This window comes from Petaurus breviceps, unplaced genomic scaffold (assembly GCF_028583685.1).
Source record: "Petaurus breviceps papuanus isolate PSGF00001 unplaced genomic scaffold, PetGlider_PUasm1.0 90760, whole genome shotgun sequence".
NCBI classification, from domain to species: Eukaryota; Metazoa; Chordata; class Mammalia; order Diprotodontia; family Petauridae; genus Petaurus; species Petaurus breviceps.
Genome location: NW_027187338.1, coordinates 4,001,500 through 4,018,801, shown reverse-complemented (window position 1 = coordinate 4,018,801; position 17,302 = coordinate 4,001,500).

The following is a 17,302-nucleotide window of genomic DNA, read 5'->3' as shown; positions in this document are numbered from 1 at the left end:
ATTGAACAAGCCATCACTGAACTCCCTAGGAAAAAATCTCCAGGGCCAGATGGATTTACTAGTGAATTCTACCAAATTTTTAAAGAACAATTGATTCCAATACTTTACAAACTATTTAGGAAAATTGGAGGAGTCCTACCAAATTCTTTTTATGACACAAATATGGTACTAATACCTAAATCAGGAAGAGACAAAACAGAGAAAGAAAGTTATAGACCGATTTCCCTCATGAACATAGATGCAAAAATTATAAATAAAATATTAGCAAAAAGCTACAGCAACTTATCATGAGAATAATACACTTTGATCAGGTAGAATTTATTCTAGGAATGCCAGGGCTGCTCAATATCAGGAAAACTATCAGTATAATTGATCACATCAACAACAAAACTAGTAGAAACCATATGATTATTTTAATAGATACAGAAAAGGTTTTTGACAAAATACAACACTCATTCCTATTAAAAACACTAGAAAGTGTAGGAAGAAATGGAGTCTTCCTTAAAAAAATAAGTAGCATCTATCTAAAACCATCAGCAAGTATTATAAGTAATGGGGATAAGCTAGAAGCATTACCAATAAGATCAGGGTGTAGCAGCAAGCACCCCAGCATCCCCAGGGTGTCTTCCAACACAGGTTCTTAGATCTGCTTTGTTAAAGGAAAGCAACTCAAAATGGGTTAACAAGCTTACTTTAATCAGTCAAATATGTATCATTTACCTAGTTCAGAGGAAAGAGGTCAGCACCCCGAACTTCAGAATATACAGACAGAATTATCAAGACAGAAACAGATCAAGTAGACAGATTTCTAAACTGCCCAACCATTACATCCATAGCAAACAACATCTGGGTTTCAAAGCCTGGGGGTCCCTGGACAACGGCTCCTCAGAGTTTCATCTCATCAAATCACAGAACATTTCTCAAAGTGAGCCCCAAAACAAAGCTACACATCAGGGCTTATATAGCTTTCTCCTGGCTCAGAGAATGTAACAACCTTATTGACTCACTGGCCAATCAAGAAGTATCTACTGAAAAACAAGCCTCCCACCCCAGGCTCCAAGTGCACTTTAGCCTAGAGGCAGGGAAGATCTTAAAAATTTACATTCCCATTACACAGGGGTGAAACAAGGATGTCCACTATCAACCCTCTTATTCAATCTGGTACTAGACTAAGCTATCACTCTTTGCAGATGATATGATGAAATAATTAGAGAATCCTAGAGAATCAAGTAAAAAAAAAAACCACTTGAGATAATAAATAAATCTGGCAAAGTTGCAGGGTATAAAATAAACCCACAAAAGTCTTCAGCATTCCTATATATCTCTAAAGAAATCCAACAGGAAGAAATAGAAAGAGAAATCCCATTTAAAGTTACTGTAGACATTATAAAATATTTAGGAATCTACCTGCCAAAACAAACTCAGCACTTATGTTAACACAATTACAAAACACTTTTCACACAAATAAAGTCAGATCTAACTAATTGGAAAAACATCAATTGCTCATGGCTGGGTCTAGCTAATATAATAGAAATGATAATTTTACCTAAATTAAATTACATATTTAGTGCCATACCAATCAATCTACCAATAAATTACTTTGTAGAGCTAGAAAAAATAGTAGCAAAATTCATTTGGAAGGACAAAAGGTCCAGAATATCAAGGCAATTAATGAAAAGAAATGGTAGGGAAGGTGGCCTAGCCATACCAGATTTTAATCTGTATTATAAAGCAACAGTCATCAAAACTACTTGGTGCTTAATAGAGTAGTGGATCAATGGAATAGATTGGGTATGCAAGACTCAGCAGCCAATGACTATAGTAATCTACTGTTCAATAAACCCAAACCCCCCCCCCCCAGTTTGGGGGATAAGAATGCACTATTTGACAAAAACTGCTGAGAAAACTGGAACATAGTAGGGCAGAAATTGAGCATAGACCAATATCTAACATTGTGCACCAGAATAAAGTTGAAATGGGTGCTTGACCTAGGTATAAAGGATGATACTGTAAGCAATCTGGGTGAGCAATAGTTTACCTGTCAGATCTACAGAGAGGGGAAGATTTTATGATGAAACAAGAGTTAGAGATCATTATAAAATGCAAAATGGATAATTTTGATTACATTAAATTGAAAAGCTTCTGTACAAATAAAGCCAAAGTAACCAAGATTAAGAGGGAAGTGGAAAATTGGGAAAGAATTTTTATAACCAGTGTCTCTGATAAAGGCCTCATTTCTAAAACATACAAAGAATTTATTCAAATCTGTAAGAATACGTCACTCTCCAATTGACAAATGGTCAAAGGATATGAACGGGCAGTTCTCAGAAGATGAAATTAAAGATATCTATAAGCATATGAAAAAACGTTCCAAATCACTATTGATTAGAGAAATGCAAATTAAAAAAAAAAAAAACTCTGAGGTACTACATCTCACTGGCCAGATTGGCCAAAATGACAAAACAGGAAAATGATAAATGCTGGAATTGGAACACTAATTCACTGTTGGTGGAGTTGTAAACTGATCCAACCATTTTGGAGAGCAATCTGGAACTATGACCAAAGGGTTATAAATAAGTGCAATACCCTTTGACCCAGCAATACCACTTCTAGGGTTATATCCCAAAGAGATCAGAGATGTGGGAGGAGGACCCATATGTACAAAAATATTTATAGCAGCTCTTTTTGTGGTGGCAAAGAATTGGAAATCAAGGGGATGCCCATCAATTGGGGAATGGCTGAACAAGTTGTGGTATATGAATGTAATGGAATACTACTGTGCTAAAAGAAATGAGGAGCAGACAGACCACAATAACCTGGAGAGACTTATAAAAACTGATGCTGAGTGAGAAGAGCAGAACCAGGAGAAATCTGTACACAATCACAAACACAACCTATGTGTGACAAAACTAACTTCAATAGACTGGGCTCCTCTCAGCAATGTAAGGTTATAAGACAACTCCAAAATCTCATGATGGAAAGAGATATCCACCTCCAGAGAAAGAGATGTGGAGTCTGAATGCAGATTGAAACGAACTACTTGCTTGGTTTCTTTTTCTTGTATTGTTTCCTCTTTCCCACCTATCATTCCATCAGTTATAATCCTTCTTTACAACCTGACTAATGATTAATTGTGAAGATATGTGTAGATCCTACATGCCACCATGACTGGGGTGGGGGGAAGGAGAGAGAGGGGGAGAAAATTTGAAACTCAAGGGACTATGGAACTGAAGGTTGTAAACTAAAAGTAAATAAACAAGTCAATTAAAAACATTTTTTAAAAGAAGAAAAATGTAGACAGGACAAAGTTTTAAGTTTAATCTGCATTATTAACACGTTCTCCATCACCTTCTTAAACCTGGACAATCAATAAAACAATAAATTAAAAAAAGATGAAATGAACCAAATTGTTACCTTATAAGAAAAGCCATCAATGATTCCCTCAACAACCAGTCCCAATACTCATTTATCTAAGATCGGGAAAGAATAAACATAATATAGCCAGAAAAAAACAGAGGTTCCATGAATTTGTGAATACATGGCAGCCAAGTAGGGGAGGAGGTTCCCTACCCAGAAGCTTATAGAAGATATTCTGGGGGTGGCTAGATGGCACAGTGAATAGAGCATCAGCCCTGGAGTCTGGAGGAGCTGAGTTCAAATCCAGCCTCAGACACTTGACACACTTACTAGCCGTGTGACTTTGGGCAAGTCACTTAACCCCAATTGCCCTCCAAAAAGTGAAGAAGAAGGAAGAAGAAGGAAGAAGAAGAAGAAGAAGAAGAAGAAGAAGAAGAAGAAGAAGAAGAAGAAGAAGAAGAAGAAGAAGAAGAAGAAGATATTCCTCCTCCTCAAAAACCATAAGGGGAGACACAGAGACAGAGAGATAAAGAGAAAGAAACAGAGAGAGACAGAGACAGAAAGATTGTCCATTGGAATCTTTTGTATGCATACTTCAGTTCTGACTCAGCAGCCAACTAAAACACCTCCTGTCACCATGTAGTAAGCTAATAGGAAACCACAAGAGTATACAAACACTTCCCTTCCAAACAAATACTTCCCTCCTCTGAAGTAGGGAAAGAAAGGGCCCTTTCCTCCCTCATTTCTGGAAGCAGGCTCACCAAGCCACTAGCCTGTCAGTAGGTAGAGCACACTCTGTTGAAGTTGTAAGCACTGCTCTCTCACTACCCAGTTCCCACATTACATTCATATCTAGCTAAGAATAGCTAGTGTCATCTAGTCAGAATTTCCCCCAGAAATAAAGCATATTAGAATTAAGTCTAATCTTGTGGCTGCCTGTGTCCAGTGACAATTTGAAGCCTGTGGCCCCAGACAGATATCTGATTTAATTTGTTGTAACCCCCATTTACTCCCTGAGCGATCCTCTGGGGAGTCCCACCTCCCCAAAAGTCCACTCCAAGTGCTCTGCTCAAGGTAAATTCACAAGAGGGTTAGCCTTTATGGGCACTAAGCACATTTCATTCACAATGTCCCCCTTTGACTGACATAAAAATGAGGCTGATTAAAAATGAAAACTAAGTAAATAATGCAATGCTACCCTTCAAGCGCCACATTCCTACTTTTGGTATAGATAAATATTATATATTACACATATATTTGCATATGTTATTGTATTTATGATGTTATATATTGATACATATACGTGTGTATATACACATATGCATTTAGATACACATACACATATATTTGCCAGTGAAAGTAATAACTAGTTTGGGCAGGGTATAGTGTTCTGGTCAGCATAAAATTTCACAGTTTCCCTACAACTATTTCCCCCAAAATGACTCTTCTCCCAACAGAGGACTCTCAGTCTTGGACTAGATGCTTCTCAAGGCCTTTTCTGCTTGCAGGTTGGGGCAGGGAAGGAGGAGTAAGGGTGGGAAGAATGCTCCTGTCCAGCACCTATACCCTATCCACCCGTGTGTTCCCCCATACAGAAGCACATTTAGAACCACTGTCCTTTCCCTATCCATCCTGCTTCTCTTTTCTCTTCCCCTCCCCCCCCCACATCTGGATTTTTGCAAAGCTTATTAGAGGGATGTCGCCCATCTTTCCTTCCCTCTGGGACACAGACCAATAGAATGGTCTCCCAGGACAGAACAGAGAATACCTTCACTTAAGACCACAAGAACAGTGTCATCCTGACAGTCTCCATCAACACAGAGGGAGATGGTGCTCCTTTGTGGGAGAAGGACTGAATCTGCAATGACCCTAAACCCAGACATACCCTTCCTTAATCCTTTCAGAAGGTCAGAGACAGAAACCGAGACAGGAAGGGAGGGGAACCTCACGACCCTTTTCACTAGGATCAGGGGAAAAAAAATTGTAAGCTTGTCCACCTAGGGAGGAGATAACCTGTGCTCTCAACTCCGCCAGGTCTGGTGAGGCATGGAGCTCAGACCTAGGGCCCCTTGCTTTGCATAACAGACTTGTTCCTGACAGGTTTTGTGTCAAACCTTCACACAGACCTTGGAGAGCTCACTGATTAATTCTTTTGTGGAAGGAAGAATCAGTGGATTTCAGAGCTGGAAAGGACCTCAGGGGCCGTGAGTCCAAACCATGGCTGGACAACAATCTCCTCTGTACCACAACAATGGGGAACCCACAGCCTCCCTAGGCAGTCCATTCTATCTTTGAAAAATTCTATCTGTTAGAAAATGTTTTCCTGACATCATCACTAAATGTGCCTTTCATTAACTTCCACCCACTGCTCCTAGTTCTGCTTTCTGGGGCCAGGCAGAGCAAGCCTAATCCTTCCCCCACATTGATAGCCCTTGAAATTCTATAAGACAGTTATTATCATTACTAATAATAATAGCTAGCATTCATATTAAAGTTTCCAGAGCACTTTACAAATATTATCTCATTTTATCCTCTCAACAACCATGCAAAGAAGGTGCTCGTATTATCCCCATTTTACACATGAGGAAACGGAGGCTGAGAGTGGTTAAGTGACTTGTCCTGGGTCACACACAGCTAATAAGCATATGAGACAGGATTTGAACTCGGGTCTTCCTAACTGCAGGTCATGGGCCACCTAGGAAGCCTATGTGATCCCTAAGTCTTTTCTTCTCTAGATTTAAAATCTCCAATCCCTTCAAATGAGCTTCATATGGAATCTTTATAAGCTCCTTCTCCATCCTGTTTGCCCTTCCCTGGACCCTCTCCAGCAGCTTCCCTAAAATGAAGCACCCAAAACTGGGCACTATAGATTACAAATCTAGATCGCTTTCTACTTGAGCCTCTTTGCCTCTATAGTCCTTCCTATGATACCTTTCTTACTCAAACATAAGGCTGCCTTAGCCTCTTTTTGCTGGCATGACACTTCTTGATTCATATTGAGCCTGCAGTTCACTGAAACCCTCAGATCTTTTTCAGATCTTGTTTTCTATCCATGCCTCCCTTGTCTTGTGCTACTTTTTGCAAAGTATATCATCATTTAGTACATACACTCCACATAGTTCCAACACAGAGCAAGGTGACTGGTTATTTTCTACTTTGGATGGAGAAAAAAAATAAGCAGCAATTTCAGCCAATAGCACGAAAGCTTTAGACTAGCTTACCAAGAGAACAAGTCAGGGAGAAGCCTGGACTGAGATATGAAACATCTGGATTATTGACACATCTATGATACTATGTACAACATGACCTCAAATAGTTATTTACTTCTCTAGACTTCAGATTCTTACTCTGTGATAATGATAATAATAGTTGTTGGGGCGGCTAGGTGGTGAAGTGAGTAAAATGCTGGCCCTGGAGTCAGGAGGACCCAAGTTTGGTTCTGGCCTCAGACACTTAACACCCACACAAAATAACTAGCCGTGTAACCTTGGGCAAATTACTTAACCCCAATTGCCCCCCAAAAAGCAAAAAAAAAAAGAAAAAGAAAAGATAATAATAGTTGATATTTAAATATTATCCTATTTGATCTTCACAATAATCTATAAGAAGAAACTGTTTTGGAGAGATTAATTTTTCCACAGTCACATAGCTAGTAAGTACTGGACTCCTAGGCATGTCCTATTTCCAAGTTCAGAGCTCTTTCATTTGTACCAAGGCAGACTTTTAAAATTGTTCTGACTTTCTTTATAAAGCAATGGATAGGGCGGCTAGGTGGCACAGTGAATAGAGCACCAGCCTTGGAGTCAGGAGGACCTGAGTTCAAATCCAGCCTCAAACACTTAACACTTACTAGCCGTGTGACCTTGGGCAAGTCACAACCCCAATTGCCTTCCAAAAAAGCAAAAAACAAAAACAAAAAAATAAAAAGGAAAGGTCTAATAGACAACAAAATATTTGTAATAAAGCAATGGATTCAGACTGGACCTGCTTTAAGGTCCTTTCCAACTTTGACTTCTATGAAATTCCTGATTTTGGAATGAGAGATATGTCGATGTCTCTAGGCATCTGGTCCTTAAAAACTGAGAATTTCTACTGAGAATGGAAGGATTCAAAAACTATTTGCCTGGAGTCAGGAGGGTGCATTCAATAGCCTCTTGGATTCCCTCCAGTTAAGAGCTTGGAATTCTTGAGCTGGGGCCATAGGGTAACATTTCTTCATAGGGAGAGTAAGGTCTCAACTGTTATTTTCTGGTCCTTCTTATATGTTCTAATTCCTCTAAATTGCAGGGAAAAGCGACAGTGTCCATCCTCGAAATAATAATTGGGCTGTGACCAAGTGGAAAATGGGCCATCTCTCTGCTTCTGTGTGACCACAACCGACAGCCTCGTGGACTTCAGGGGCCCTCGCTCCTCATTAAAATCTCCCCGACGTTCTTGACGGGGCATGAGCGCACTCATTAGGAGAGGTGTCAGTCTATGGCTCCCTTAGGTCCAAGGACATCACTGATTACTCTTCTTTTTCACCCACTGGGTAAGAAAAGACAGTTGCAAAACTGGCTTTTAGCTATAGAAAGAAAGAGAAAATTCACCTTTGCAGGGCAGGGCTTTAGGAGGAAGCAGGCAGAACTCCTAGGATGGGGGAATGAAGTAGAAGGTCTAGAATCAGAACAAATCCTTTTGACTGAATCCAAACTTCACAGAACAAGTCCTTTTATTAAGGTAATTTGTTCTGTGAAGTTTAGATTCAGTCAAAAGACCACACTTGAGGACCTAGAGGGCCATAGGTTCCCCACCCCTGGTTTAGATCCAGATCCCATCCAGAGATAACTTTTTAGGAAAGACCCAACTCAAGCAGCCAGCCTAGGGTGGTTGGATTCAAAGTGTTATATGCTCAAAGGAAATTTAGAAGTGGGGTCAGACAAGAAGGGCAGTGTAGATAATAGTATGATAAATTTAAAAATACTTTTTGTTTTAAAAGAGGGGCAACAAGACAAAAAGGAGAGAAAGCTGACTTCAGAGCAAGAAAGATCTGAGTTCAAACCCTGCTTCTGACATGTACTGGTCATCAGTGCCCTGGGTGAGTCATTTTAACCTCTCATTACCCTAGGCAACCCTCTAAGGTTATTTGTTTTAGAGAAAGGTACTTACCTGAATTAGTAAAGGGTTTTTTTTTTCATTCCTATATTAATGAAATCAGAGCTCCAGTCTAAGCCTATCTCGTTTAAAAAAATATTGAATATAAAGAGAAGGGGTCCTAAGAGATGAGTAAAGCAGGCCACCATGTGCTGTCAAAGGCAAAAGACTTTTTCCAAAGTCTTATCGGTGGTCCTCTGAAGTTCCAACTGACAAAATTGATCTAAAACTTGGGGAATTTATCTGTATTTTCAACCTTCTGCTGCCTCCTGGGCTACCATGGGAGACAATGTGATTCCTACTAGATAGGGTACTAGGCTAGAACTTCAGAGACCCAGGCTGAGTCCTGACTCTTTATGTGACCCTAGGCAAATCACTTCCCCATTCTGAAACTGGGTTTCCTCATTTATAAAATAAGAAAAATTGGACTAAACTGGATTGATCTGAGATATTTGAGATACTGCATTTTGCAAGCCTGAAAGCATGATATAAAATAATGAGCTCTCGTTATTCCAATCCAATAAGTATTTATTACATGTGTATTATATGCAAGGCACTCAGGAGACGAAGATAAAATGAAAAAAAAAACCAGTCCTTGACTTTAGGGAGTTTACACACTACTGTGTTGATTTGATATGTGAATATGTAAGTCAATTCACAAACATTTAGTTAGAGATATGATCATTTGAGTGGAGAGAAAGGACTACCAAGTAGGGAAATTAGGGAAAGTGTCTTTAGAAGATGAGGTGGGAGATGAGCCTTGAAGGAAGTGTAGAATCCCAAGTGGCAGAAAGAAGGAAAAAACATCTTCCAGACAAGGAGGACAAGGCCAGCCTATGCAAAAGCAGATGCCAGAGATGGGGTGAAGAGGTCAGTGACCTGCTAGTAAGCCAGTTTGACTGGAGAGTAGATTGTGTGAAGGGGAAGAGGAAGGGGCAATGGGTCTAGAAAGGATTTAGCACTAAAAGAGATAATCACAGAGATTTCCTAGTCCAACCCTCTCATTCTACAAAGCTAAAAACTGAACGCTACAGAAGGGAAGGGACTTGCCCAGAGTTTCACAGCTACTAAGTGGGGAAGACAGGATTCATACCCAGATTTTCTACTTTCAAATTCAACACTATTTCCCCAATATAGAGGAGAGGATAGAGAATTGTACCTAGAGTTCATATCCCTCCTCTGATACCCACTCCAGTGTGACCCTGGGCAAGTCACTTAACTTCCACCTTCCTCAGTTTCCATATTTGTAAAATGGAGATAATAATAGCACCTATCTCCTAGGGTTATTGTAAGCATAAAATGAGATAATATTTTTGTGAAGTACTTTGCAAACCTTAAAGTGTTATATAAATGCTAGTTATTATTATCATTTCTTGTTGTTCAACCATGTCTGATTCTCCATGACCTCATTTTGTGGTTTTCTTGGCAAAGACATTGGAGTGATTCACCATTTCCTTCTCCAGTTCATTTTATAGATGAGGAAACTGAGGCAAACAGGGTGAAGTGACTTGCCCAGGTTCACACAGCTAGTAAGTGTCTGAGGCCAGGTTTGAACTCATGAAGATGAGCCTTCCTGATAAAGTGGCCTAGAGGGCCATGTGCTCTATCCACTGTACTACCTGGGTACCCCATCACCACCATCATCACCATCACCACCATTACTATGCTTTGGCTAAGTAAGTTGGCTTTTTGCTCAGGCTCAGGTTACTATCCCCAAGCTTCCAGCAGTCCATCAATCTAGGATCTCAGATTGGGTGCACAAGTTGGCGTTCCCCCGACACACAAAAATACAGATTTTTAAACCTTGAGGAGCTTTCATAGACTAATGAGGAACTCTTAGTTCCCTTCTAGCTCGGAAGTCTATGTTCTAAAGAAAGGAGGTGCAGAGAATCCAAAACAGGAGAAAACTCCCAGATCATTTTCACCTGACCTTGGAACAGACTTCACAGCCCCACAGACAGTTTAAGTTTGCTTTCTGCTCTGTCACACTTACCCCACCCCCACGTCCATCCCTATTGACAGACCTAGGCCGTAATGCCTCATGCACAATCTCTCTGGCATCAGTGGGGGGGGGGCCTTCTGTGCACACATCTCAGCCATTCATAAGGTTATACTCTAAGAATGTTTTCTCTTAAATGGTTCTTCTATCTTCAGAGGCAGAAAGAAAAGTCAGGATTTTGTTGTTCAGTCATGTCCAACTCTTCATGACCTCGTTTGGGATTTTCTTTTTTTTTGGGGGGGGGTTCCTTGCTATTTTGGAGGAGGAAAGACAGAGCAATTGGGGTTAAATGACTTGCCTATGGTCATATGACTAGTAAGTGTTGAGTGTCTAAGGTTGGATTTGAACTCAGGTCCTCCTGAGTCCAAGGTCAGTGCTCTATTCATTGAGCCACCTAGCTGCCCCTCCCATTTGGGATTTTCCTGACAAAGATACTAGGGTGGTTTGCCATTTCCTTTTCTGATTCACTTTACAGATGAGGGAACTGAGGCAAACATGGTTAAGTGACTTGTTCAGGGTCACACAGCTAGTGTCTAAGGCCTGATTTGAACTCAGGAAGATGAGTGTTCCATCACTCCAGACTGGGTACTCTATCCATTGTACCACCTAGTTGCCAAGTCAGGCTAGAACAGTGGAAAGAATACAAGCTTAGAGTCAGAGGATCTGGATTCAGATCCTTCCTCAAGTCCTTACAGTCTTGTGGCCTTGGGCAAATCTCTCAACCTCTCTGGGACTCAGTTTCCTCATATGTTAAATGAAAAGGTTGGACTAGATGACCTCCTAGACCTAACATCTTATGAAGAAATTCTCATCAGAGGATCTGAGTTCGAATCCCCCTCTGCAATGTGACCTTGGAGAAATCACTTTTTGGGGAGGGCCATAGTTTCTTCCCCTATTAAGGAGATTGAATGAGGTGACCTCTGACCTTCCTCCCAGCTCTAAATGGTTGATTGTTATCTAAGCCACGTGTGAGAAATTGAAAGTTGATCACTAAGTGGAAACACTCAAGAATGTGACTAAGTGACACCTTTTCTCAGGCCCTATTTCCCTTAAAAATGCTCTGAAACAACCTGGGAAGATAAAGGTCATATGGAATCCCAGGGGCATGACAGACTTGGAATCCAGATCTTTTGACTCATAAACCAGTGTGGTTTCTGCTAATCCTGTTAATGCTGAGAATCTAATGGAGGTGGTAAGCACAAAAATCTCAAACTAACAGAACCTCTGTTCTGTTGATAAGCAGCAAGGGACCAAAGAGAACGCAGGTTCCAACCTGTATCTGATCAAGGTACCCCCTCTACAGCCACCCCAACAAATGGCCATGCACCCTCAGCTTGCAGATCCCTAGAGGACTCACCAGGTGACCATTCTCTCCTAAAGCAGCCCCTTCTCCTCTTAGGGAGTTCTAAAAGCCAAGAGTCTAACTCTTCCAACGCCACCTGTTTTTCCTAGTTGGGACCAAAAAGAACAAATCCAGTCCCTCTCCCACATTGTCAACTTTCAATCATTTGAAGGAAATCAACCCAATTTCCTTCCCGTCCTCATTCTCTTCCTCCTCCTCCCTTATTTTCTCTCCCCAGTCTTCTCTTCTCCAGACTAAACAACACCCTTGCCCAGTTCCTGCAACTTTTCTTCATATGGCCTATGCTTCAGTGTTCTCAGAATCCTAATTGTCCCTCTCTGAATATCTTCCTTAAAAATGTGGTACCCAGACAGTGTCTGGCTAGGCAGAGGGCAACAGAAGTCTCACCTCCGCAGTCCCAGCAATTGTGTCGATGCTGTCTGTTTGTTGGATTGTTTGAAGTTAAAAGAATATATCTGTGGCCCTCAGAACTCTAGCCTTCTGGTACTGCAAGAAACCACCAGCCTGCATTTCTGCTGAGAAAAGTCAAGTCCCTTCTTTCCTTTTGCACTTTTTTCAGAGATTTTGACAGGTGGTGGGGGAGAATTCTCCAAGTTCATTGCGGCCTCTCTGCGCCTAATAAAGTGTCAATTAAGATTGATTGTACTGCAGAGGGCTCTTGGGAACCTGGTGGTTTATGCTAATTTTAAAAAGCCTATTTCATGTGCCTTTAGCTTGAATCATTTCATTAGGTTTATTAAGAACCCAATTGATACATTTCTTGTTGACTCCAGATATTCCTGGGGTGATTAATTCTGAACAATGGAGTTAATTAGTTCTCAGACTTTGGAACACTTATTCCTTCGAGCTGGGGCTTAAGGATCCCGTTTCCAGTCATGGGAACCTCCTAAAGAATGATTTATTTTCTGTTTAAAGGAAAGAAGTATGGGGGGGGGGGAATTCTTCCCCTGAAAAGAGTTGACAGACATGCCCCTCCCTAGAAAGTGTGTCTGTGCAACACAAATACATTCTTGGCAGAACTGTGAATTGGTCCCATCATTCTAGGAAGCAATTTGGAGTTGTGCAAGAAAAGTCACTAATATGTTCATACCCTTTGACTCGGAAATCTCACCCTTGGATATATGTCACAAGGATAAAAAAACAGAAAGAAAAGTCCTTTGAATGCCAGTAGTTTTCACAAACAAAACAAAAAAGATATGGGAAAAAAGTGGGGTGCTCAACAATTGGGAAATGGCTGAACAAATTATGGTATGTGAATGTAATGGAATATCACTGAACTATGAGAAACCACAAATATGAGAAACTCTAAGAAATGGGGGAAGATGGGTGTGAATTGATGAAGTATGTAGTGAACAAACAAAGGAAAAACAACATATACAATGATTGCAACAATGTAAAAGAAATGAGAACCCAGAAAGGCAGCCACAGTCTAACTATAATGAGCAGTCTTGGTCTCAGACCAAAAATGATGAAATATGTTCTCTTTGTGAAGAAGTGAGGGACTATAGATGTAGAATGTTAAATACAATCACAGGTGCTCCTGCTAATTTGGTTGCTTTTGCTTTACTGTTATTTTTTATGCGTTACAAAGGAGGATGCAATGGTGCTTTGGTATAGGAATGTAACAGAAATAAAAAGTCATCAAAAACCACAAAACAAAGGATTCGAAGGAAAGAAAAAGAGAAAGTGAGAAAGGAAGGGAGGGAGAAAGAAAGGAAGAAAGAAAAAAGGAAGGAAGGAAGGGAGAGAGAGAGAAACAACCTCTATGAACAGTATCCCTCTAATTAAAGATCTTCATGTGAAAGATGTGACTAATGCAAGGTTAACTGAGGGCAGGAGTTAAAGACCCTGTGCCACATAGCTGTATGTGACATCTTCAATAGCCAGTCTCCAATGAGATGGAGACAAAAACAGGCAGTGGATTCATTCATGCTGTTCCTGAAGGAGGAGACCCATTATGAGATCAGAGAAAGGAGGAGAAACTAGGGAATAAGCACAACCCAAACTGAGTTGAAATGGGATGAGATGCCAAAAAGATCTGGTCAAACTAAATAGAAGAGCCAGACTAGAAAACAGAAGTTGGAAATCCAAGCATTTATTAAATGCCTACTATCAGATAAGATATTTGTTTAAGTGCTTAGAACCACACCAGGCACATAGTAGGTGTTCAGTAGTTATTCCCTCCCTACTATGTGGCAGGAATTGTACTAAGTGCTAAGAATATATGCACAAAGAATTCCTATTCTCCAGAGAGGCAGTGTGGGGTAATAGTGTTGGACATGAAATCAGGAAGGCCAAGGTCTGAATCCTGCTTCAGGCACTAGCTGCGTGACTCTGGACAAGTCACTTAACCTCTGTTTGCCTCAGCTTCCTCATGTGTAAAATGAGGGGGGTGGATTCTATGACACCTAGGAGCTCTTCTAGCTCTTAATCTCCAAGTGTATATGGAATTTATATTCTTAGATACTGCCCAGGTCAGGTGAAAGTTGATTTAATAGTGAAGACAAGGAATCTGGTGACCAACTCTTTATAACTCTTTTTAATGCTAGTGCCTTCCCTTGACTGATTATTTCCTATTTATCCCATTTACAGCTTGTTTGTATGCAGTTGTTTTTGAAAGTCTCCTTTCCCCCTTTTTCTTTCCTCCCTTCCTCCCCGCAGAATGTGAGCTCCTCAGGGCAGCATCCTTTGCCTTTCTTTGCATCCCCAATGCTTAGCACAGTGACTGCCGCGTAGGAGGCATTTGATAAATGCTTATTGACTCACTGACAACCCTGCCCACTTATCACTTCCTTCTAGAAGAACTGTGGCTGTGCCAGGCACACCTATCTTGGCAAGTTAAAGAAAAGATCCCTATCTGGGGGCCAGAAAAGACAAAAGACAACTTGGTCTGATGGATAGAAAACTCATATTAGGTGACCCAGGTTTCTAGTTCTGATTTTACTGAGAATAGTAGATAGGTAGATAATAGATGAATGGAGATAGATAAATAGACAGATAGATAGATAGACAGACAGACAGAGATAGATGGCAGATAGGCAGATAGCAGATGGATGGATAGATAGATGATAGAGGAATGGATAGATAGATGATGAATGGTTAGATGAATGAATATATATGTAGATTAATAGATGGGAGAGAGAATTTGTTAAATGTTTACTATGTATCTGGAGGCAGCTAGGTGGCACAGTGGATAGAGGGCCTAGAGTCAGGAAGACCTGAGTTCAAATCCAGTCTCAAACACTTACTAGCTATGTGACTGGGGGGAAATCACTTAACCCTGTTTGCCTCAGTTTCCTCATCTGTAAAATAAGTTGATAAAGGAAATGGCAAACCATTCCAGTATATTTGCTGAGAAAACCCCAAAAGGGGTAAAGAAGAGTCAGACACGACCAACAGCAACTGAAATGTGCCAGGCACTGTGCCAAATACTTGTGATAAAAACATGAACATAAGAAAGTAAGGCAGTTTCTGTCCTCAAGGACCTCACATTCTAAAGGAGGAAGAAAACACATCAAGGGATGTTGGAAAGGGGCAGGCTATTCTCACCATGGTGGCAAGCTGTGAAAAGGGCCTGGAAGTGGTGTGGAGGCTGGTCGAGGGCAAAATAAGGCAAAGGCTCACCTATCATAGCTGGCACCTGTGGAGTCCAAGGTTGTCACTGGGCAGGGAGGAGGTAGCTGAGTAGCCATCTGTAGTCAAAGCTAAAAACTCTCAGAATGATGAGATTGAGGGACTCAAAATTAAGACTAGAGGTAGTATAGATCTGAAAGAAAAAGAAATTCATCCTCGAAACATAGGATCTCAGATCTAGAAAGAACATTCAAAATTATGCCATTCAGCACCCTCATTTTATAGCTAAGAAAGCTGAGTGACTTACCCAGGGTCACTCAGATACCACATAATAGAGCCAGGATTCAAACTGAGGTCTTCTGATACCAAATCCAGGGATTTTCTCACCATAATACGCCTGCCTCTCTTAGGTCAATAAGATCTCTCTGGACTCTGATGTCCCTCATCCCAAAGCCCCTCCAGCTCTGACATTCTATGTCTTGCAGCCCCATCTGGCCCTGACATCTTGCATCCTAAAGCCCCAGCCAGCTCTGATATTCTCCATTCTAAAGTCTCTCTGTGTTCCGATATTCTATGACCTAAGGTCCTTTCGGCTCTAACATTCTATGTCCAAAGGCCCCATTCAGTTCTGACATTCTATGGGCAGAGGGCCTCTTCCAGCTCTGACATTCAAAACCTTTTCTACGCCAGTCCCATAACCTCTTTGGACCTCAGTTTCCTTCTCTGAAGAATGGAGGTGGTAACACATGCTCTACCCAGCTCACAGGGCTATTGTGGGGATGAAAAGAGATCATACATGTGGAACCGCTTTGGAAAGTTCAAAAGCCTGTACAAATATACAGTCCAAAAGTACCCATTTTAAGCAGTGGGCTTTTTTTAACTCTTTTTTTTTATTATTATTCCTCTTGAAAGGGCCTCCTATTGTAACTGGGGTTTTTCATCTCGTGTTAAAGAGAGAGCGAGAGATTTAAAAATAGCGATTTTAATAAAAAGAGCAGCTCCCCCGAAGAACCCAGCGGCCCCTTGTGCTGTCTGCGATGCCTAAACTCCCGGCCCAAATTGATTTTTTTTCCTTCTTCTTTAAAGGTAAGTGATGAAATACTGTAGGCTTGAAAGGGCTGACATTTTGGATGGCAATTAAACTGATCCCCGTGCAGCTGGGGCAGACAGGGCCACCTCCTTCCAGCATGGGGTGGGGCCCGGCGTCGCTGTTGGGAGCTTGTTCATCAAATGGAACCTGCTGGGCCTCCCCAGGGAAGACTACCCAAGGAGAACAGCAGACCCCCCCTCTCCCCCCAAAAAAACCCGCAGTAAAGGGGACGTGGGGCAGCTCTGGGCTCCTCCAAGCCAGGCGGATGATCTGGCCCCACCCACATCTATTGGGGGTCAAAAGAAGGGAGGGAGGGCAGTGTTTTAAATGACTAAACAAAGGGGCTGTGCTCAAAATGACTTTCCACTCCCTTCTCTCCTCTCTCTGCTTTCACTTTAGAATGTATTCTATTGATTCATAGACTGTCAGAGATAGACTGGGGCCTTGGAACATAGAATGTTAAGGTTGGGAGGGTTCTTAAGACAGAATGTTAGAGCTGGGAGGGGTCTAAGAACACAGACTATCAGAGCTAGAAGGGCCTTAGAACATTGAATATTGGAGCTAGGAGGGATCTCAGAATAAAGAATGTCAGAGGTAGGAGGGGCCTTAAACAGAATTCTATCAGAGCTGAGAGGGGCCTTAGAACACAGAATGTCAGAGCTGGGAGAGCCTTAGAACATAGAAAGTCACAGCTAGAAGGGCCCTTAAAACTCAGGATGTCAGAGCTGGGAGGGCCCTTAGAACACTGGATGTCAGAGCTGGGAGGCACTTCAGAACATAAGAAAGC